The 24,132-nt window shown below is 37.0% G+C and overlaps 1 protein-coding gene across 5 annotated transcripts in view; it reads left to right on the forward strand.

Moving 5' to 3' along the window:
- The window catches only part of LOC105199492 (protein tincar), a 164,693-nt gene that overhangs the window by 50,756 nt on the left and 89,805 nt on the right, over positions 1 to 24,132 (forward strand). The window lies entirely within an intron of this gene.

The raw sequence follows: 24,132 nt of genomic DNA on the forward strand, positions 1-24,132 counted from the left end.
ATGTAAAGACTGGAACATCGTTATAAATAACTTCTCTTCTTCCTCTCTTTCTCTCTCTCTCTATTTTCTAATAAAATGTTTTGTTAAAAAATAATTCCAGAATAAAGAATCAATGATTAAAGGATTTACAACGAGAAGGATGTTATTCGTAATTGTATCAAAATGTATGTTATTAGGATTGTATTTAAAAAATTTTGTTGTGACATAAATTTATATATACTCGTGAGATGCTTAAATTTTATTACGATGTGATTTGCTATGGTGTGTTGTCAATATTTAAAAGATTTATAATATCGTTATCAACTTTCAACGATGCTTTCCTAAACGTTTTTTCTTTGTTTTTGTTATTTGCAAACATGCTTTTCTTCTTTCAGCGTATTGACGGGTAAATAGTAGATTCATGTATTCCGCTATTCTCTCGTGTACTTACTTGTACTAAAAATTTTATAGAAGCACGGCTTGCGGTTTCCATTCTCGCGCAAATGCAAACGTAAACTCTGCGCTGCGTCAGTATATATACATCGAAGTAATAAGGTCGTTGCTACGCACGTTTTATCGTTCCTGTGCGCGTTATTTCTGTTTCGTCGGAAGCACGCTTGGTTAAGACGACTCGCTGTTTTTCTGTATTTGAACGAGACGGCAGAAGCCGAGCGTGTACCATATTGGTTTCTCAAGGGAGGAAAGATTTGATTAAAGAGACGCTATTCGAGATACATTTGTTTTAGAATTATTCCATCAATTAAAATAAGAAGCTTCAATCTTTAATCGATTAGCGCGTAAAAAATTACATTAATTTAATATACCTGTGCAACAAAAATCTCTCGTTTATTTTACTACAAAGATTCCTTAGAAGAGATATGGAAGGTATCTCTAACACAAAATGCTGGCATAAAAAAAGGGAATAATTTTTTTAGCACATCCGATATTCGAATAATAAAACGAACACGTTTGCTTCGCGTAACGCAGAGAGATTTAGACAATAGTTCGCATACACATACAAATTTATTTCAATGTACACGCGGTTTATCAAACGCAGACCGTCCAGATGTCGTACGACATCTATTTCTTGCCGTGGCGACTTAGTGCCTGTGTAACTACCAGTGCGCATCCAGCTGTGATCTTACTGCGGAGATCCTGCAAGTTTGTCGCTTCACCGGTGTTGTAGATGGCATCTCGCCATCCTCGGGGGTGTTACAACGGCGTACTCGAGCCTTTACACAAGGACACGCGGCCATTGAGCGAGCTCACGGGATTATGCTTTTGACAGTGCTCATCGGCAGCCTTAATCTTCAACCAACAATCTCTAGCTCTGTCTCCACCTCGTAATCTATGCCTGTCGGTATTGAAATAGCTCTTACGGTAACAGACAAGATTAAATTCGGTTCCCCTTCTTTGCGCCGCCACAAAACTAATTGCATTCATAAAGGTATTAATATCCCCGACTGAATTGTACGCAGGAGGGGAAGGAAGCTCGGGTTTCCGAACGGATTATTGGGGTAGCTGGATTTCTGATGCAGTTAATTCGGAGGCTGAGGCGTCTCTTTGGCTTGATTTCCGTGCCTTGGGTTTTCATGTACCTCGAAAACGAATTAGCGAAAAGGAAAACGCTATTAAGAAATGTTCGCTGTATAGACTTTAATACGGTTAATATTAAAATTAAGGAATTCGAATTCCTTTGGAAAATCAAAAGACACAAAATTTAGCATTGTAACCACGCAGGCTTGTGTGTACGTATCGTTTCTTACATTATCTACAAATGGAATTTGAACTTAATCGCATTAGCCAAATATCTGCGATCCCCCTCGTGCGTGTTTGCTGATGTTATCGGCTTTTATACGCAGCGGCATTTGCAATGATGGTTTAACTATATCTGCGTTCATATTGCCAGATATATACGCAGTAAACACGAAGAGGTGAAGAAAGTGTGGAAATGTGGCAGGATAGGCGACGAGTGGTCAACACCGCGTTGCGTGCGTTGGAATTTCGTCGATGCGTGCGGAAATTACATTGTCGCACGCCAAGTGACCCATTCTATCGATTTTCTCGCTGGTTGGCGTGTGTGTCAGAAACTTTGACCGCAAGTTTATACTTGACCCGGGGAGCGACGACGAACTCGTATAATGAAGTGAATATTTGACGAGCAAGAAAACGAAGTGGAATATTATGAGTTTTTCCTCTGGAATACATAAATAACGAATGTGCTAAGTTGGAAAAAAAGTAAGTTTAATGCCGGTTGTGAGTGTTACTGTTTAATTAGTGTTACCATTATTTGCTTATACACGCCGCTATAACGAATATATATAACATTTTTTTTTAATTTATCAAAATAATTCTTTACGTTAAATTAAATCTGATACCACTAATACATAGAATTACAACACGTACATTTGTATGAAGCATTAGATTTTGCGATAACAGTGTCAACAAACTGTTAGCATTTTGTAAATTGTTCAGAGAACCAATAAGTATCTATAAAAATATGGAAGGATTGATGTAAAAAGAAATATTCGATATTAAAAGCTTATCGTACAAAAAAATATCTGGAAAAAGATTACGCTATCAAAGAGATTTAATACTTTATATTGGGTTTTAATTTATATCCATTGATACATAATTTTTAAAATTGAAATAGGTAATAACGATTATTTATTTTAGATTATACCCTGCCCGCATAATGTTATAAATAAATATTACGGAGAGGAAACTTTCAAAGCATTATCTCACGCTCGGATTGTCGATTCCCCTAGCTGTTCCATTTAATTATTATTCGGAAAGAAATTTCTTGCATTATTGAGGCCCCCTTAAAATATCATTTCTACGCATGAATCGTTTTTTTCGCGTCGAGGCGAGCGTTCGCGATTTTCCTCGGATAGAAAACGAATTCGCAGGTATCGAAAATCAATGCTTACATTCACCCTGCATTTCTGCGCCACTTCCCTCTGGACCGCACATGCGACTCAGCACACGCACGTGCAACGTGACGTGGCGAGAGAATAAGTCGGTAGATATCGTAGCAAGAGGTTAAAGCGACTACAAAGCGATCGCGCATGTAATTTGCATAATGCGAGCGTTACGATGAAGCGATCGGAATTGGGGAGTGATAACGCAACTAGACTTTGCACGATAAGTGTTTTTTTATCGCTTCTCAAGTGCGGAAACGCTTCCTCGTAATTGAGCCGACGAACGAGCCAATGTCCCATCGGGACTTCCATCGGGTGTCATCACCATTTCTGTTAGCAGCGTCGTTCCGCGATGAAATCTGGTCGTTCGCTCGAAGACATTTCAAGACTGAAACCATCACGTAAAGCTAACACGTAAAGCTAACACGAATCTATTCTGAGATCGTTAGTAAGAATTATCGTTAGTGATAGTTCTGAATGATTGTCTAGCAATTGCTTTTAACGAATAAACAGCCAACATATTACTTTTTAAAAGATATGATTATATCAAAAGATGCCATGTCTTTTTATTGAGAATGCTGCTTATTGAGAATTACTAATTTTCATATGCAAATATTTTTTTATGAAATTGTGGTAGAGAAGATTTCACACTTAAACTAAGAAACTCTTTAGAGTCATTTTCTTCTCTGCATTTATTATAGAAAGTTCAGTAATTTTTCAAGTAAAATATCTTCTACTCAATTTGTTCGTGTAATCAACTTTTGACAATTAAATTATACTATTATAGTATGTTCATGAATTGCTAGATATTTTTTTAACCACTCTAAATGATGAAAATGATCGGACCCAAAATGATCTTATCAAGAAACTATCTTTTTTCACATTTTAAATAACTCAAGAGTTATTTTAAAATCATTTAAAATTAAAATATCAAATTTTATTTAAATTTTAAATGATTTTAAAATATACATATATTATATGAAATGATTATTTATATGACAGTATCTTTCGCGTATAAATTCTCAATTTAAATTTGGTGCGCAAATATCCGCAAGTCAAGTTATCAAATCATCATAACGACGTTGAAGCATTTCAGTGACATAACATATTAAGGAGGAGGAAATATCCCCGGAAACGTAATTTCAAGAAACTTGCCTACAAATATCCGACAGCGCCTCAGTTAACAAGTATACGCGTAGCCGATGTCAGATTCCCCGTCAGTTTCATCCAGTAAAGTGACTGGCGGGAGGATGCGATAATTATCTATTGGGAATTTGGATGTGTCAGAAGGGGAGAGTGATGTCAAGAGACTAATAGAAGGATAAGACACGTATCAAGCAGTAGGTACTCAGACTTGTCTAGTTCCGTGTAATATATGTATAATATATTGCGTGCGTATTTCAAGAGTTACCTTACAAAATAAGTTTTCGCAGCACTAAAAATTTGGATGACACATGGCATTCTTGCGTTTTATAATCTTATCGCGAGTTTGCAGCGTAAAAAAAATCGAATTTTACAAAAAAAAACTTTTCTATATGTTGATATAAAAACAGCATCTCTTCCAAGAGATTCAATGTTGTCTTGCTCGCACATAACTTTTAAAGTAAATTCTGTTCCAAATTTATTATTTTTTAAAAGTAAGCACTTACGAAATAATAATTTTTGAATAAAATTAGACATTCTGAGATTAATTTAAAGTGAAAATAGAAAATTCAGAATAAAAATAGAATATTTACAAAATATTTTTACAAAATTTTCACTATTTACAAAAACGACACGTTGAGTCGAACATGAGTTACTAGTCCGATTCGAATATTTAGAATGACGTTTCACATTTATAATGACTTACCTTTCTAACGGTATTCATTTCATTGTATGGTTGGTTAGCTATACTTATCCGAAACATTAAAACGGCAAAGATTTAAAGATTGCTATTGAGTACACACGAGGAGCATATAAGTGTTAATAATTCAAAATAAAGAGAGGCATAATATCGCTACGCGATAAAAGATTCTCGAAAATTTCTACCGTCTTTGTAACATATATTCTCGAGGATACAGATTTAGAATAATCGAGGTATAGGATCGTCGGTTGCGCGAAATCAAAGGGGCGATGCGCCATCGGTTGCGCTATCCGAAGCCGTTCACCTATCGAATATCGTTTGATCTTAGGGTAAGTGCCCGCGGCGGCATGCGGGGCGATATTTGCGCGTATAGTCGTGGGTGCGACGTAAACTCTACGAAACGAGGGCTTTGTATATTAGGCTCGCGCCGGTAATTACACCCCTGCAGAATCTACGCTGACAATGTGGCGGTGGCGCGCCGTTGAACGTCTAGCACGGGGGATGAGCGGGTGTATCGGGCCATCTAATGGAATGCCGTCTAGTCTTTGGCCGGCTGGCTAGAGCATTGACGCGCGTCCCTCCGAGCAGGCTCCACGCGGAATATCAAAATCAATTACTGGATTATTCTGCAAACCCATTAACAAACCTTGTCCCGGCGAGCGATGATTAAATCGTCAATGTTCGCCCGGCCATTGAATCCGCATTCGAGCCAAACGCGTTGATTTTGAAGCCCACGCACCGTATCGAAAAAATTAAAAACGTATCGATTTTCTCCGCGAGTTGTTTTTAATTAACAATTGACGTTTGCTGCAATTTCGCCGATCTTCGAGAGAGAGAGAGAGAGAGAGAGAGAGAGAGAGAGAGAGAGAGAGAGAGAGGGAAAAGCGAGCCGACGTAATTAAGGTATCTAATTGTGAGTTGACGGCACGTGGATGGGAGAATCGATGATTAGCGCAGAACGGACGATATGCGACAATACCTGTATAAATCTGATTAATCCCGCGTCTCATTGTCAGTCGTTCGCCTCGGTTTTTTTCTTACGTAATTACGAGATTCCTATCCGGCCATTGGGCGTGACGGTGATGTCAGTTGGAAGCATCGCGGCGAATTCGACGAGAAGGTGTAGTATTCTCGTGCATCGTATCTTGATTTCGATCTAATCTCGTCCAAGGATTATGAGGATTATACTGGAGGGCTCTGTAGAAGCGATGATTCGCCACGCACGAGATAAGTGACCGAGCGGTTTTATCGGCATCACCTTAATCGTAGCGCGCAGGAGCCAAGTCATGTTCTTTGTTAGGTCCTACGATCTCGGTGATCTCGAATCTTTTTTCGACGCACGCGCGCGCGCCTGTTTTTGCCAAAAATGAGAAACGACGGTCACGGTCGCGTCACTCGAGATAATTATTCGCTGGAGATTTAGTTGAGTAACGGAAGGACCGATTAAATATGTATAACGCGGTGTAATATCGCGATAACACGGAATTTTATATTTTTGTATAAAAATTTATTTTACGAGCGACGTATTTTTTGTTAAAATTTTCTCGTTGCAATTCTTTTCGAGCGCTTACGAAGCGATATGATTATGACTCAAATGTAATGTTGGCTGAACGACATTAACAATTCGACACGCCTCCCCACACGTCGACTTTCATGGAAATTCGAGGAAAAATTCGAGGGCCGTTCGACGACCGTCGGCTGTGTGCGAATCCATACCATTTGCGATTACAGATTGCACATAGGTAGCTCAGTTGCTGGGGAACCGTTATCGGCTTATAAGAGGATAAATGTCGAATCCTGGATGGAGATGGCCGTATCCTACAGACTGGTGTAGATCCGCGTCGTTTACTGGTGTACGCCATTGGGTATTGATTGAACGGGAGGTAAGGCCGGGGAGTTTGGAAACTGTCGGTAGGGCTGTGGCGAAAGGGGGTGCGAAGGAAGGGGTGAAAATGACTACTACCACTTTGGTCGGGATGCCCGGCATTATCATTTACCATCGAAGGGCACGGAATATACTTAAACTTGATATATATCCCCTCGAAGATAATATACAGCCTTCGTCCTTGTGAATCATGCAGAATTTGTTGTTACACTTGAATGAAAAAGGCATATCACGGCAACTGGAAATTCGAGTACAAATAGCTCATCAATTATACATTGTAAAATTGTAATAAAAACAATAAAATGGAGAGCTTAGAAAAAAACAATAAATAGATTATATATGAACTAAGAAAATACAATAACTATTCGTTGGATAACTACAGAAAAATAAATACAAACGTGGGCTACGATAAAAATGAGATTTTTAAGAATAATTATAAGAACAATGGCACAGTCATAGTTTAGCATTCTAAGTGCTGGGAATTAGAACTCGGGATTCTCCGTTCTTATTCTTAGTACTTATAGTTAGTATGTTATACTATGATTGCGCTCTATTGTTCCTATAATTATTCTGACTATATATGAATACTTAATCAGTCTTACGGCCGCATATATATGTACATCAAATAATCTCAATGAAAAAAGTATTATTGATGCAAAAAGTGTATTATACACTGAGAAAAAATGTCGTTAATTTGACTAAATTGTTCAACTTGATTTTAGTTCAGGTGTTTATGCATTTAACTTACATAAATATTTGAATTGAAGAAATTGAATCAAGATGAAAAATTTAGTCTAGTTAACAACTTTTCTCAGTAAATGATTAACAACTATTAGTATTATAGATATGCAATACACACGCGCGCGCATATCTCATTAAACAAAACTAAAAAAGTTTAATTGTCATATCTTATTTGTACGTTTATTTAACTGCGTAATGTAGTTAAGTCGTTATTTCACCATCAGTTAATAGCGTACATAAATTATTGCAGTAACTACACTTTCTTAGTATTTAGTACTGCTTTAGTGTTTATTACTTCGTAAAACTAATAACATACACTTACATTTCATAGTTGTTAAATTACAGTTGCCACATATAGTGATAAATACTTTCGCGAGCTTACACAGAAAAAATTTAGTATCAAATCAACAATTTATTGTTTCGTATATAAGAATATAAAATCTTCTTGAAAGAATTTATAATCTTAAACAGATATAATTTGCTTACGTGAAGAAAAAAAATTTCTTTATGTAAGCAAATTATGCCTGTTTAAGCAAGAAGATTTTATATTCTTGCTTATATATGAATCAATGAATTGTTGATTTAATATTAAATCTTTTTCTGTGTAGTGAGATAATATGTACGGTTACTGTACGTTAATGTCGCATTTAACGATATTGTTAATAGTTCAAACAATTTTCTGTCATGAAGATAAATACTGCTTAACAATTCAAGTCGTCGTTTTAAAAATGAGTAGTGAAGTGAATGTTCGTGAAATATTGAAGAAAAGAGTTAAAGAAAATATGCTAAACCAGCGGTTCTAAGAGTTTGATATCGCAGACGCCATAACCCAATCTTCGTCACCTGTAATTTGCATTGAAACACCTGCTTGCCTGATTATGGCCCTTTAGGCCGATATATGCTGATTGACCTACACGTCTGCAGCGTCGACGGATTATATTGGCCAGGGATTTTTCGAGATAAGCAATTTTTTTTCCTTTTTTTCAAAATTGCTTCGCACATGCTCTCGTCACACGCGAGTGCATGCGCACGCATATATATATATATATATATATATATATATATATATCTTTTAAAATTTTACGCGAGCGGGAGGAGAATATCTAAAGGGTATCTGCGATATATTTCAAGAGCAGCTTCGAATGCATTGCCCGTTTCTCTTCCCATGACGTTCGAGCGACAACAAATCACTCTCCGCGCAAATCACTCTCCTCGTTCGCGCGTAAAAATAGAATGAGTAAACGCTACGCAACGTGTCGCCGTCCAGCCGGAGGCTGGTTAGTACAGTTCACGGGGCGCGCGGGTGCGCGAAAGAAGAAATCGTTTAAAGCTCGAGGCCGTGGTGCAACACGCGCGTCAGAGCGAAATCCGCTTATTCATATCGCGCTGTTGCGCTTAAACCGCGCGGCTCGCTCGGAAAAGCACGCGTCGAATGCATTTAAGCTGCGCGCCGCTCCGGGTACGTCGCCGTGAAAAACCACCGTGGCCGCGGCGCGGCGGTTAGTCCCATGTGCGTAAAACACAAGCGCGATAACGGCGAGAGCTCTAAATTAACGAGCGGCTCCGCGTTGCGTTGCGACGTAAAATTTCGGTGCGCTCATGAAAATATGCTCGCGCACGCATATATAGCGTCACATAAAGCCCTCAAGATCGCGATGGCTCCAGTGTACACCGTACGTGTAAATGAAAATTGCACGTGATAATACGGGAATATATTTCTATTTTTATATTTTTTTTATCTCTCGTGTGTATCTTCGGGTTTTTTTTTGCGGAATTCCATGACTGCAACTCTTTCCGCAATTGGTCTATAAAGGCTGATCGAATCGAAATATATTTGATTGCCGTTATGTGTTCTCTTGTGTCGGCCATCTTCTCTTTCGCTTCGCTCAAATCATTTTTGTGGAATTCACGGGCAAACGGTTGGTGATTTATCGGAGCTTGATTGCGAGGCGGATTTCGGTCAGTCAATGAAAACCAGACTGTCTGGTCGTCCTTAATTCCGGAACTCGCTCGCCGGAAAGGTATATACGCGTCTGCGTTTATATTCATTAAAGCGGTACCCATTTCAAACCGTCTGGAAGACCGCAAAGTTACCCGGAAACGGTTGGGTGCTGCTTAATTCCAGAAAATGGCCTCTCATTCTCGACTTGAAATCTCCAATCTAATACGACTGGACCATAAATACGTGACTGCTAAATTCACGAGCTAAGGCGAATACGCCCCGAGGAGCAGCCTCACCCGCGTTACATTATGCCCCCAGTCACGTTCGAAATATTTACGTGGAAAAATTCGAACGCGGTAGATTTTCCAGAACGCGGTATTGTCTCCCACTTCTTTTTTCAATCTCGAATATTTCGCATGAAAATTTAAGACGAGGTATTGCGTTTGTAAATTTTACTTTTGAAAAAAAATTATTTATCGTATTTATAGTCATAGTTGCAATCGTCGTTCAATTTGTGTGGTAGGGAAAAGAATTTTTCTTTTCAAATTTTTATCATTCTTCGCGAATTTCAATTGGAAAATTTGCGCTTGCTGTATCGGAATAATGGTGGAAACATGCGCCGTAGTATCTGGATGAAAACTCATCGTCGCATTTCGACATGGTATCTGCGGTTCCGTAACCGGAATCCCACATATGGAGGAACGAACCCTCTAATACGATCTCGCATTCCCGGTGATTAAGCAGAAACACTGAGCTTACCGTATTTCCGTAGTGCTTGTCGTTGGTTTCCAATGTTTCCATGTGCGGTGACTGTAGCCACCTGGAGCCAACGTTGACTGCGATTGCTCAAACACGGGGAGAGTGATTGGGCAGTACACCTATTATGCTAAAGTTATAATTGGTTGTTAGTTATCGTAGCCGTTACGTGGGTAGTTAGTTCTTGGTTCTCAGCTTCCGAGTACGGGCAACGGAATTAATTGCCGTTAACTTAATAGGAGGTTATGCAAACAATTTCGTAGGCACTAAACGAGATATAGGAGGAAATATTCTGTTTCTTTGTAGATTATTTTTCCATCGTTTGCACACTGTTGGAAAATTTATGTACTCTTGTGAAAAAATCTGCAGGTTAAAGTTTTTGTATTAAGTAATGGACATATTTGTGTGTAAATTTAACACATGTCTGCTCTGTTAACTGAACTTAACAGATATAAAATGTAGAATTGTGAAAGTGATTTAAAAAATATGTTAAAGTGACACGATTTGCACGTATTTATTAAATATTGTGTCGCTTTAATATATTTTTTTAATCATTTTAATAATTTTATTTTTTGTATCCGTTAAAATTTACAGAAAAAGAGTGTTGACGTTACGCTATAACAGGAGTGGGGATAACTGTGCCATACTTTTTTTGCTATTCTTCTGTTAATTTCATCATAAAAATTATGTTAATCAAGTAACTTTGAATTACGATGAAGATTACATTCCTTTTTTTATTGAGTTATTAACGCAGTATTAATGTTATCTTTTAACACGTTCAGGTTATGCTAAATTAACACAAAAGTTTGAGTGGACTGTTTGGAACATATGATTTATGTTAAATTAAACACAACTTTTGCAACTGTGTATTATTTTAATTTGAAATTTGCTTATCGGCGATATCGCTGCACGCATTTGAGGAAAAGAGCACATCGCGTGATAATAAAATTAATCAAATATTACTTCTCTGAAATTCATAGAATTTAATGAAATTGCATCCGATGAAATCCGCGTTATCGTTCAACACTTCTTGATTATCTAACGAAAAAACGAAAGAAAAATAAAAACGGCACGGTGTTTCCTAAAATAACAGTAGCACGCTCTTCTCCGCGGTGACCAGTTTTAATTTCTGCAACTTGACGCAGACAACGCGACGGTTTTAAATCAGGAGAGGACATAATCCGCGTTATGTGCGCTTTTATTGCCGACTGCACCATGGGAGCCGAAACTTTTAGTGTAGCATCGTAATTAAACATTAACGATGCGCGTTGTTGAAAAAAAAAACCAAAAGTTTTTCTTTTCTTTCTTTCTTTTTTAATTTCGGTGCTCCCGAATATTACACCAGCCAGCGCGGCGCCGGCGCGGGCGTATCGCGAAGTTATGCAACTAGCCTCCCTCATACGACGTCAGCCGCATATAGTTCAACGGAGCGTGTGAAAACGCGTTGTGCGATCAATCCGTCTTTCGTATAATCATCAAATATCCTCGATAACACATCTTTCCACTCTGCACGTCGCGAAATAACATCGCGACCCGCGATTATATATCGAGACCCGAAGCACTTGGGGCTTGTAGCGGCCGGGAAGATACGGGAGCGCATATCGAATCTATCCCTAGAAACGGCCGCAGGACGAAATTGGGGGGGAAGTTTAAGGGATGACTCACCGCTCACCCTCCACAGCTGACACAGAACTTTGCCGTTCTCTCTTCTTTATACGCGTACACATAAATTTCTTTTTCTCGGCGATACACACGGAATGACAAACGAGAATCGCTTTCATATATGTATAAGGAGACGTACAAGGGACACTAGAGATTTAAAGAGCGGCAGTCATATGAGTGACTGGACGCTGACGAACAATTCCGAGATTCCAAGATTCCGAGAATTGCGAGCGATTAAAGATTAAATTCGCGTTCCGTTGGACCCCGATAAATGATACATGGGAGAATTCAATGTCTCTCGGAATAGCACGCGCGTTTAAAAATGGAGCGCATTTCCATATTTAGCCGATGCGGAAGATACTCATCCTACTCTTTTTTTTTTTTTTTCGCTAAGCGTATCCACGGTCTCTCCTACGCTTCACGGCATTCTCTCGCATCGATCGGCATTGTAGGGCGGAGCAGGAAACAAGCATTCCAACGGCTCCGTTTCACGTTGTAATGCCGCGGAAACACGTGCGCGAAATGATTTTGGGTTGGCCAACGTTATTCCGCTATCTCTCGCTGTAACATCGCTTTGCGATAACCTTTAGTTCGCTTTCTATTAGAAGATGAAAATTCTTGTCTTATTGCGTAGAAGAAAGAACATTGTTGCTTGCCTTCTAAGTTATGTGCATTAAAGGTCACTTTATGGCAAAGGGCGTTTTACTGTTATTTTGCGAAACGCACCGTGCCGTTTTATCGTAACATAATCAAGAAATAGCGGAAATGTGAATTTTATCTGATGCAATTTTATGAAAATTTCATGAATTTCAAAGAAGTAATATTATTATATTATTATTATTTTATTTGAATGTCTATACAAAGGATCATGAATTTAATTTCAAAGATAAATTCTCGAACAGATTTGAAGTTGATTTTTCCTTGGCGAAAGTTTACGTAGAAAAATTCCAGTTTTCAACAATAAATATATCTCTTAATTAATAAGGCGAGGATTACAAATAGAAACGCGGTTTGTTGCAAAAAAATAGTCCTTCACACTCTTCTGTTGAGAATCTTAGTTTTATTCTTTAGTTTCTTTTTTTTAATTACAATAAATTTAATAATATTGAAAGAATCGAGCAGATTAATTAGTCACTTGATAGAACAGATCTCAGAGAAAGGAGAAAAAATGTTAAGTATTGTCATTTCAAAATCTATCAAATTTTTTATTGAAGCGTTAAATACGACTCGGATTAATGCATCTTTGTCACTTCGTGCAGTGGACAGTATTAACTACACTCAATCGAAATTGTGTATAAATGCAATAAAAGTATGTTGTACTGGAAACATTCATTAAAATTGATACACGATAAATTTTATTATTATAATGATGTAGGTTTTATAAGAGGATAATTTATTAAACTATTGTTATAGAATTAATTGTAAAAATGAATATGTATATTATACATACTTTTAATTATACCTTTATTTGCTGTAATTTTGATAAATTTTGCTTAAAACATTTTTTTAATAATTCGATTATTCAGCTAATGTATAGACTCCATTAATCAATGAAATAATGCGTAAATACGTTGAGTGTATTTAATTACTTTTATAAAATTTGATAACACGCATCAGATGAATGAGTTTATTGATTCTATGGGCATGTTTATTGGAATAATAAATTTTTTCATTAATTTATTTGTTACATTAAATTGTGATACGGTCAAGTGAAGTATATTAATAAATAGTAATTTGTTATATTAATGAATCCAAATATTGGCTAATGAAGTATATTTTATGTATGTAATATTTACAATAATTAAAAATTTATTGCATCAATGAACTTTAAGTCAATTGAACACCATTCATTGATTTTAACAATATTTTTTTCAGTGTAGCACTCGAGCGACTCGGATTCGCATTTTAATCCAAATTGTACTTATATAACAAAAAGTCAATTGTCCCTAGAATATTGTAACTTTGCTCCTTTTTTTAAAATTTATTATCCTACCAAGTAGGATTTATAGAGCCGATAACTGCAAAATTTTTATATTTATAATTTTTGAAGAAACTAAGAGATCTCTGAAGTAGGACATGTTGAAGACTAACTTTTGTAACAAATGGCATTTCGAAAAAGCATTTCCATTTTTGTCCTCCCCCTGTACAAGTCTGAAATAAACATTTCATTAATAAGAGTTTGCTTGAAATAAACTCTATACGCGCTTTTGCAGTCTGTTTGCTATTAGCTCTCAATTATTAGGATTTCCGGCCTGTTTGCACTTCGTGCATTGCGTATCCGAGAATTTTCTTGCAACCCGTTAAGATTCGTTAGCGTTCGTACGCGTATCGACAGTGACATTTCCCCGTATTGACGAACGCGCGACCGTTCTGAATGAGGTCTTTAACCCGTCTGATTCAGCGATCATTGCTTTCCTCGGAATTATTAACCACACGAAGCGTGCGTGCTTTCTGGAAAAACAGACTAAACAGAGACCAGCTCACGGGGTGTTGACGTGACGAAACCGACGTGCTGGTCGCGCTAAGGCGCCAATTCCGTTGAACCTGCCTCTCTAAATATAATTCTGATCGTAAGAACTGGTCGCCGCGCCGCGTCGAACGAGTCCTCCTCCATTTGCTTATTACACGCGCGAGTAATTACGATGTAGTAAAAGCATCGCAGGTGCAAAGCTGCATGAGACCGCGGCGGCGCCAGCGTCACGAAATACAAGCATCGCGAAGTTTCTAACAGCGACGACTATCGCTATGCGAACGCGTAGAATTCCAACTGCCACCTCCTCAGTTTCTCACTTAATAAATTTTTCTTTCTACTTCTCCAGGCGCGTTTTATTTACTTCTCGCGGCATTTTCACATTTCCAATGGAATTCACGTAGTACTCGTCTAGGAATTTATTAAGGATCGCTCACAGTAACACGAGGCCACGACCATTTTTATTAGGGACGCCGTAAGAAAGATTTCCTTATTTTTATCTAATTTTTATTGTTTAATGAGAAAGTTTTAACTGTATAAATATTTGTTAGAGTTAACTTATACGAAATGGTAAAGGATTTATGAATGACCACTTGTAAGAAAAACAAAAATTCAATAAAGCCTACTTTGTAAAACATTATAAAAACTTTTTATTTAAATCTTATTTTATAATCAGGTCTACTTATTGAGCTTAGAATTAATTCTTCTACGATATATGTGATTGAAGTGGTTTTATCGTGAAATGAGATTTTCTTAAGATTTGTTGAAACTTTTACTATCTAAAGATAATAATATTCTCTGTACATACAATTTTTAGGGGGGAGGGGTTTCCTCATTTTTTTATGATGATAATTAAATGCACAGAAAAAAATTAATATTAAATCAACAATTTATTGTTTCATATATAAGCAAGAATATAAAGAGAAAAATTTTCTTCATATAAGCAAACTATGTCTGTTTAAAATTATAAATTCTTTCAAGAAGATTTTATATTCTTGCTTATATACAAAACAACGAATTGTTCATTTAGTATTAATTTTTTGTGTGTAATCATACCCTTATCAGAATTTACCAATATCTCTACAGGGGTTATTGCTGATAAGCAAATCACCTCTGATCACGGACACCTCGTACACGTATCGACGGAAATAACAGTTCCCGACGTGTCTGCCAATAAGTCATCGGCCTCGCGATGCGAAATCTGTTTTGTAACGGCACGTACGAAAATGCACATTTGCAACGCTGTCAATCATAAAATTCCGCGCTCCATTCCCATTACACGACGCGCCGCGCCGTGCGGTGAAAACTTTTTCCTTCGACGCGAGTACGCGAGTCAAGATGACATTGCGAAAGTCTGACACCCATGATTCTACTGGTATTACGATGCTGAAAGTGTGCTCGCGACGGTTTGTAGCGCGCGAGCGTCGCGCCGCAGACAATTCGTTTAAATTTGTCTGCGTACGGTCGACCGCGTGAATCGTCGCGAAGCGCGTTCGCCGTGTTTATATTTCTCGCGTATTACTTGTCGTGAAAAGCAGGATTATGCTGCGTCGTTACGGGCAAAAATTTTTCCCTCGGCCGTAGACTCGTCACACGGAGTTTCGCGTGACGAGTCTACATACCGCATAGCTTCGCTCACTTTCCCGAGGCAGTTCGATGGAAAATCGATGTTCCTAAAACAGGTTGCAACGCGTAGATACTGCCATTCGTGGGTTTCATTGTTTAGCCGCTCAACGGCGGCGATCGATACGAAAAGTAGAACAAGTTCTGCGAAGCCTCGCGCCGGTACCAGGAAGAGCTCGCCGTAATGTTCCTACTTTGCATTTCCAGAAAATCAATTCTACACTTCCCCTTACAAGGTAGCAAAATGTCGCTTAGCCCGCGAATAAAATCCGTCTCGGTCATGCCAGATGTTTGAACAATTGTTTGCATCAGAATTGTAAATATAGGAGCGTTCGTTAGACATGGTTTAGATAGAAAGGCCAACGGCCGATGATGCGCTGATCAATATTTGTTGACTGGCTCGTTACTCCGTGTTTTACACCCGATATGGATGTTTTATTCTTAGAACGATTGAGCGACATGAAATTAAAAAGTTCCTATTCTTGACTCTTTAAGTTGATAATATAAATAAATATAGGTGTAAACTGACGGAATTCTTATGTACAATTTTTACGATATACGTTTGAAACGCGTAAATTTGTTTGAGTCGTGATTGATTGTTGTTTAATAACAGACGCCTTTTGTTTATATTCATGTACAATATGCAACATTGTGCCAAATATCGAGTGCTCCACGATACGTGACATCGATTATCGATAACACGTAACATATCTTGCACGTTTCAAAATGTACGTATGAATAACAGAATAATGGATGCTGTGATACGTTATAAAACCAATAAAACGAATCACTTTCGGCGATGTGGAAAAATGGGCGAATGCAAGATCGACATGTTTCATGCTAAAAGGACAATCTTGCGCGTTTTCTAACCATATATACAGAATATATATATATATATATTATATATATATATATATATATATTACATATATATATATATATATATATTCGAAATGTATTGATTGTGTCTATATATATGTGTGTATGTGTGTGCGCGTGTTTAAAAAAGATCTCTACAGATGCGTACGTAACTTTTTCCCAAAGAGCCTTTTTGAAATTCGTTCAATACACTTAGTGGTACAAGCATGTAATAGCATCAAGAGATATGCGATTCAATATACGATTCAATATCGTTCGCGATTGTAACTCGATTGATTGTATGAAAATACATCGAGCACATATAAGAAGATACAATCTCTTCGTGTATTCCTAGAATATCGAGAGAGTCTACATTTGATAAACTTCTGAAATATTATAAGAAATTGAATGTCACGCGTAAAAACATGCGTGAATTTGCATCTAGTGAAAGATTTATTAGGTACATCAGTAATATATTAGTAACAACAGAAATACAAATAAGACATTGAAGCTCTATTTTTCATGTATCTGACATTGCTTTTTTAAAATTGCGAAAATCGTTATTAACTTTGGTGTTCTGTTCAAATTGATTACCCGTGATTTTATTTATTACACGAATAAAAATATGTAGATGTAAAGAAAAGATAGAAAAAGAAATAAAAAGAAGATGCTATTGTCATGGGAAAATGTGATTTATTGTGTTAATTTTAGAAAATATTAATTAATACAAAATACGAAACAGTATTGTAAAAACTGCTACACCGTAATAGAAAACACTTTCTGGTTGGTATTGATGTTTATGAAGTTTTATTTTTACCGTTTATTTAAGATGAATTTGCTGAAAACGAAGTGATATGGTAATATTGGTATTTTCCTCTAATAATATTGAATGTCACGCCAACCGAGTAAAAATTTATATATTATACATCATAAAATTTAATTTTTTAATTATCATTTTTAATAAAATAATAAAATATAAATGAATTTTGTATTAAATTTTGCATAAAAATTTATCTCTCTTATTATAATAATATATTAAAAGTTCCTTTTACTTATAATTAGTCGATATAACAAAAACGACTAAACGGATAAAATTTTTTATACATTATTTTTAATCATGCCTTTGCTCAATTCGACATTTCGGCTATACGGTAAAGATATACGGTCTTGTGCGTGCTTATACTTGACGCGAGATACTATTGTGTTTATTGAACTGAAAGCAAAAACTGATTTAAGGGGAGAGTTTTCTCTAGAGACGAGAAAGGTAAATTATTTTTATAAATCTTTCTTATAAGAAAATGATTCAAACATTTAAACTTTTTACACATAAAAGATATATGTTTCATGAATATCTTTGAATTTTTGCATTTATATTGGATTCTCAATTGTTTAATGATGGTCTACGGCAACATGGTCGGTTTGTGATATCTTTTATTTCCGTTTTTTCTATATGAGTCTGAATTTAAAAAATCAAAGTTTATTTTATTTGTTAAGCGTTGTTTCAAAATATTGAATCGTTAAAAGTATGAAAATAACAAAAGACAATCCTGTCAAATGATGCAAATTTTTTGTAAAAATCAATGCTTTTTATTTCGACATCGAGTTTGGATCACATAGACTCGAATAGAATAGCAGGGTTAAAACTTGTTGGAATACAATAAATCAGGTTACTCAATAGTGCACAACGATATGAAACATATCATACATAACTTACATAAATGAAATTGCGTTATTCGTAATATCAATAATGGTATCTAGTCAACTCATTTTCAGCATGAACGCGACGTGATTAACATAATGTAATTTTGCAATATTAATTATAATGAAATTAATCTTTAGTTGGCAGAGTTAAATCTCAGCTAGTACCTCTCGTTAAAGTTGAATTTATATTTAATTGAACAGGAAATTGAATATTAGATAAGATATTGTAAAAGAAATTAATTATAATAAATTAATATTAAAAAAATAGGTCGAAGAGAGCGAGTATACGGATGTTAAAAAATGCAATGAACATACAAATCTGTTTATTTTAATGCTCGTATGCAGCGAGATTATTTTAACTGTATTCAGCTTTTATCAATTGCAAATACATAAAAATGATAGCTAGATGTATTCAGCTTTTATCAATCGCAAATACATTAAAATGATAGATAGATGTATTCAGCTTTTATCAATCGCAAATGCATTAAAATGATGCTATGGACTATGTAGCCAATTTACTAATAGCTAAAAATATAATAAATAAATACGTAGAATTAGTAACAAAATAAAATTAATCTATTTAACAATCAAAACAATTATCCAATACAAAATATCCAATTGATCATGATATAAATCGAAGCAAATCTTGTCCTTAAGGTAGAAATATTCTTAAAGTATTGGACATGCAGCATAAGTAGTTGACCAATGTAACGAGACGTGAATCTTAGAACATTATTATATGTTCCAAGATTCTCTATTGTTAAAGCACATTGAAAGGCAAAAACGACTAAATGATTTCATAAGACTATTGATCAGAAATTCAGCTATTGAACCGCAGACATTGGTTTATTCTCAAGGAATAAATTATTCTGATAGAAGAGAAGAATCCTCTTGGACTTCTTCAGGTTGAGGAAATATGAATAAAAAAATACAGAATTAATTAAATTGAAAAAGGATTTCTTATTAATTTGTAATAAATAAATGTTAATAACACAAAAGTTGTATAATATTATCTTTTATTGTATGAATAATTTGATTCTAAAGGCTATGCATGTATTATAATAGAAGTGAAGATTTTCCACCGCAATTTGTAAATCTTGTAGAGCAAAAGTCACTGGAAAAATTACACAGATTCAATTTTTACTGTACCGGATTTATAGAATATAAAATGTTATAAAGCTATATTGTTTACAAATATATGCACGTGATCTAAGAACATATCATTTCTAAGAACACACTGAAACTTTGTATATCTGAAGTTCCAGCAAGTTATTCGGAAGTTACTGGCTCTCCTACTACTGTTGAATTTCCATCTTGTCTACATAGATGTACTAGTGCATGCTCTATGTTGCTTTCGTCTTAACTCTAACAATTAATTATAGTCGCAGCGTTCCGTATAAACGTGCAAATTAAGAAACTCATCTTTCGGTTCTTGATAATTTGTACACCCAGTCGAAACTATAATTATCTAAAAAAAAAAAAAAAAAGTGCTCGCGAATGCGTAGGACCGGAGAAAGAATCGCGTGTTGACACTTGAAACGCGCACGCATCATAACGCAAGGCAGACGTCACAAAGGACATTGCGCTATTTTCATTCATATTTCGTCTGTCAAATGGAAACTGGCACACGTCGCGTCGTCGGCTCGTCGATATTGCCTTCCCTACCGCTTCAAGTACATTTTTCCCCCGGATGTGTCTCGCTTTCTGGAGAGTCGGTCTCGCTGTGCGCGTTTACTTGACAATTCCATTACCGGGAGCTCTCCCGGTTGGCAGAAAGCGTTGGAGGACGTACTCGCGCGCGTGCGTGCTCTGCCGTTCGATTAATCGAAAATAGATCGGCGCGCTGAATGCTCCGGCCGATCGAAAGCTATCGCCGACACACGGCTTCCAATTCGCGTTTCCCGCACGAAAGCTCGACGAGTCGTGGTCGAGTTTTCCTGTGGTAACTCGTTTCCAGTCGACGAGTGCGGGCGGACCGCTTCGATGAAGCCACGAGAGAGTTGACGTGCATTTCGATTGCACTTGGACAGTTTCTCTCGCTACATATGATTGCTTTATTATGTGGAAGCAACGTTTAACGACGAACGCAGACTACCTGTCTACAGGTAGCAGCTAATAATTATCTTGTTAAATGTCATGACGGTCTCAATAATCGATATTCCCTCAGAGCACTGCGTGTGCGGCTGCAAGCGGAGTAAATGCAAATTTACATGTGTATGCATTTGTAGGATTCTTTAAATTATAATAAGATAGAAAAAGACCGATAAGAGTTGTTAATGTGTTACAATTTTTTATTAATTTTTAACAATCCTAACAGCAGTAGATATCGCATGAGTATTCTAGAATATTCCAGATATCGTACGAACATTCGTACAATATCGTGATATCGTGCGTATATTTCTAAAATGTCACAATATTCGTTCGATATCATGTGCTGTTAGGGAAATATCAAACATTTGTTAAAATTCAATAAAGAATTGTAACACATTGATAACTACTATTGACTTTTACCGGCTTTTTTTATCTTGTTGACTTAGAGCCTTAAATTTGTCACAGCTTTAAATTTTGTCTTTTACGTCTTTGTGACAATCTTGTACTTTTTATCGCAAAAATTGATAATCCAAGGGAATATTGGCGAAAGCAATTTATGTTTCAGTCGTTTCGGTATCAGCTTGCTCCTTTGTTGTCTTTTGCAATTGACGAGGACGCAGTTGGCGTGGCCATGAAGTAAAGCGGCGAAAAAGAGCTGGTACGCGCTTGCCACCACGAAAGAACGTTGCTTTTACACGTATAGTTTGGCGTTTGGGAGGAAAAAGAGCGCTCGCGAAGCGTTTGCCCGCGCGTGTACGTGTGAACGCGAGAGAAGCGGATGACGGAGACACGAGCTTCTTTTTTCCCACGAAAGCCCCAGACTCCCGCAAACGTGACCGAGATGAAAAATCGTCTGGTCGCCTCTTGTCGTCCTCGCGAATTACCTACGTCGGCGGGAAAGCGGTTTATGTAACGTCTCCGACGTTTCTTCGCCGGATACGTGGCACACTTACCAATACAATACGTCGCGCGGTTGCGCCGCTGATTTTACCTGTATAAATATCAAAACAGCCACTTGAAGAACATGGAAACTTATCTCAACAGACCTTTGCGAGAAGAAGAAAAAGTCACCCGCGCAGAATTTCATTCGAGGCGAGAGAAACGTAATTTCCATAAGTTCAATCTAGCGCCCGAGGAGAGATACGGGGATATATTTTCCTTTCGTTTTAATTTTACAATCACAGAAATTCAATCCGATGTAATTCCGGTAAGGGTCCAATTGGCCAGATGTTACAGACATACAAGAAGAGAAGGACATTTATGAAGCGCATTGAAACTTAAACTCTCGTCGCTCGAGTTCGCATTCGCGCGATGCATTCGTGCGTCAAACACAGATCGGCCGAGCTAACTCGCGAACTTCATATTTGGGATTCGATACGGTGTCCTTCGACATCGGTAATCTCACGCGTCGCCGGCGCGGCGCGGCGCGGCGCCGGGCGTCGCGGTTTCGCGAATTCGCAAATTACGCGTCGGTATAATTCGGCGCGAATTTACGGTCGCCGCGTATCGGGCTATTCTGGGTGTAGTACGCGCGCAGCCGTCCAAACACGAGGCGAAAATGGAGGCACGAACGTACGGGAATTAACGATGTACGGCGTGTGTGCCCTCAGCGAAACGCAAATAGCAATGCGAGCGCAACGGCAGCCTGACGAGATTCGCTCGACCCGCGAACGTGTCAAACCCGTTCGAGCGATCCACGTGTGGCTGTCCGTCGACACACGTGCGCCGGTGTACAATCAACGAGATTGCAACTCGTGGGGATGCGCGGAATTTAATAGGATATTGATATTTTTATTTGTACAACGTCGAATGTGCCGCACAAGAGCGGCCGATATCCGCTCGATGCATGAAAAATGCTCGGTATTATCGGTATATACCTGACATTGGTATAGTCATTGCCAGTGACAATTGAGGGGATGTTACCGTGTTTTTGTAACAACAAATTAAATTCGCTGCGAATAATTGATATCTATCGTAAAAGCGTGGTGGGACAATTTTCTGACTATATTTCAGGTTGAATCGTGGATTTATTACGAATCTTTTCAACTTTAGACGCAAATCAAAAGAGTCACGTTTAACTTTAATTTTTTTACTAAACTTTATTAAATCAGTTGCAAATATATAAATAATTTTAAATCAATATTTCGATTAAAAATGGAATGAATCTAAATGTCGGAAATGGTAATAAGGTTTTAAATATATTATTGCATGAAAAGGATATCGCAAGAAGTTTTTCCCTCACTCAAACAGTTCTTTATATCGAGATAAGCATAATTGTACGTTTTATGAATTGCTACGATCTATCATTGTAATTATAGTCTGAATCGTTTTCGCGCTTGACAGAAAGTTCGCGTCATCCAATAAATATGCAACGAGTAATATAGCGAAACGGTAATTAATGGATAATCTCCGATGCTTCCTTCGGGATATCATCCATCATGATGTTCCCGCGAGAGTAATCTCAATGGTTGTAATATCGAAACATCGTGGAAATTGTGTATGCTACGTGTCGTGAGATTTGACGGCAATAAACATGAAAAAGGAGAAAATCTCTGATTTTTCCGTGCTCGAGACGTTTCCTTCAAACTATATTTATACACAGGTTGTATATAAAATTCACGAATCAAAATACTGTGACAAGAAAGTTCTCACAAAACTAAGTGAAATAGTTATTTATACATTTTTATTTTAAATGGATTTTTTTAGGTATATATGACCAATCCCAAACTTTATTTAGACAGTCGCATGTCGTGAGTCGCGTGAGAGTATTAGTGACCGTATGACAGGCAACCGTGTAAATCAAAATCTCTGATTGACCAGCGCTTTAAACTAAAAAATCTGCAAATAACCATTTTGTTCACGTAATTAAAGAAGAGCTTTATCTGTCATAACTGGATGTTAGTGCTGATATTTCTAGTGCGATTTTATGTACATACATTTTCAAGTTCACTGTGCACCAAGAAGTTTACAATAAATTCTTATACAATATATTTGGAGGGAGGGAAAGAGCTAGGCATTACAATGATTAATTTGATTGAATTCAATATTGTGATATTATTCTCGTTCAATTTGAAACTATGGTTCAAGACCGAAAAATTTATTGGTGAACTTGAAAAATACAAGATCAATTAAAAAAATACAAACACTAAAATCCACCGATAAGACTCTTTTCTAATTAACTGTATTTTTACATGTCGGTCTATGTTCTCTCATTTCACTTAATTTTTACTTTTACAAGAATTTTCTTGCTATAGTATTTTGATTCGCGAATTTTATTATACTCTGTATATTTAATAGATAAATTAGATTTGCGTGAATAAGATTATCACGTCGGAAATCTCGACCATTCTCGAGCATTAATGTAATACTCGTGCATGCGAATGCCTCCATAAAGAAGCATAAATGTCCTCTCCGATTCAGATAGTCAAGATTAATGATTTTTTTTTTTTTCAGAAAATGAACATTTCGCGATTATCCGAGTGATATAAGGGAAACTGTTGTCTCGGCGCGTCACAGAGAAATACAATGCAAAGCCGTATCTCGTCGTTCATAGAAATATAATGCACCACAATTAGATACGCGTTAACGCACGCTTCGAGAGGCACTCTAACCGAATGGAAGCTTGGTCGTCGTCTACTTTGTCATTACAGGATGAGAACT

The sequence above is a fragment of the Solenopsis invicta genome, chromosome 16 (assembly GCF_016802725.1).
Source record: "Solenopsis invicta isolate M01_SB chromosome 16, UNIL_Sinv_3.0, whole genome shotgun sequence".
In the NCBI taxonomy this organism is placed as follows: Eukaryota; Metazoa; Arthropoda; class Insecta; order Hymenoptera; family Formicidae; genus Solenopsis; species Solenopsis invicta.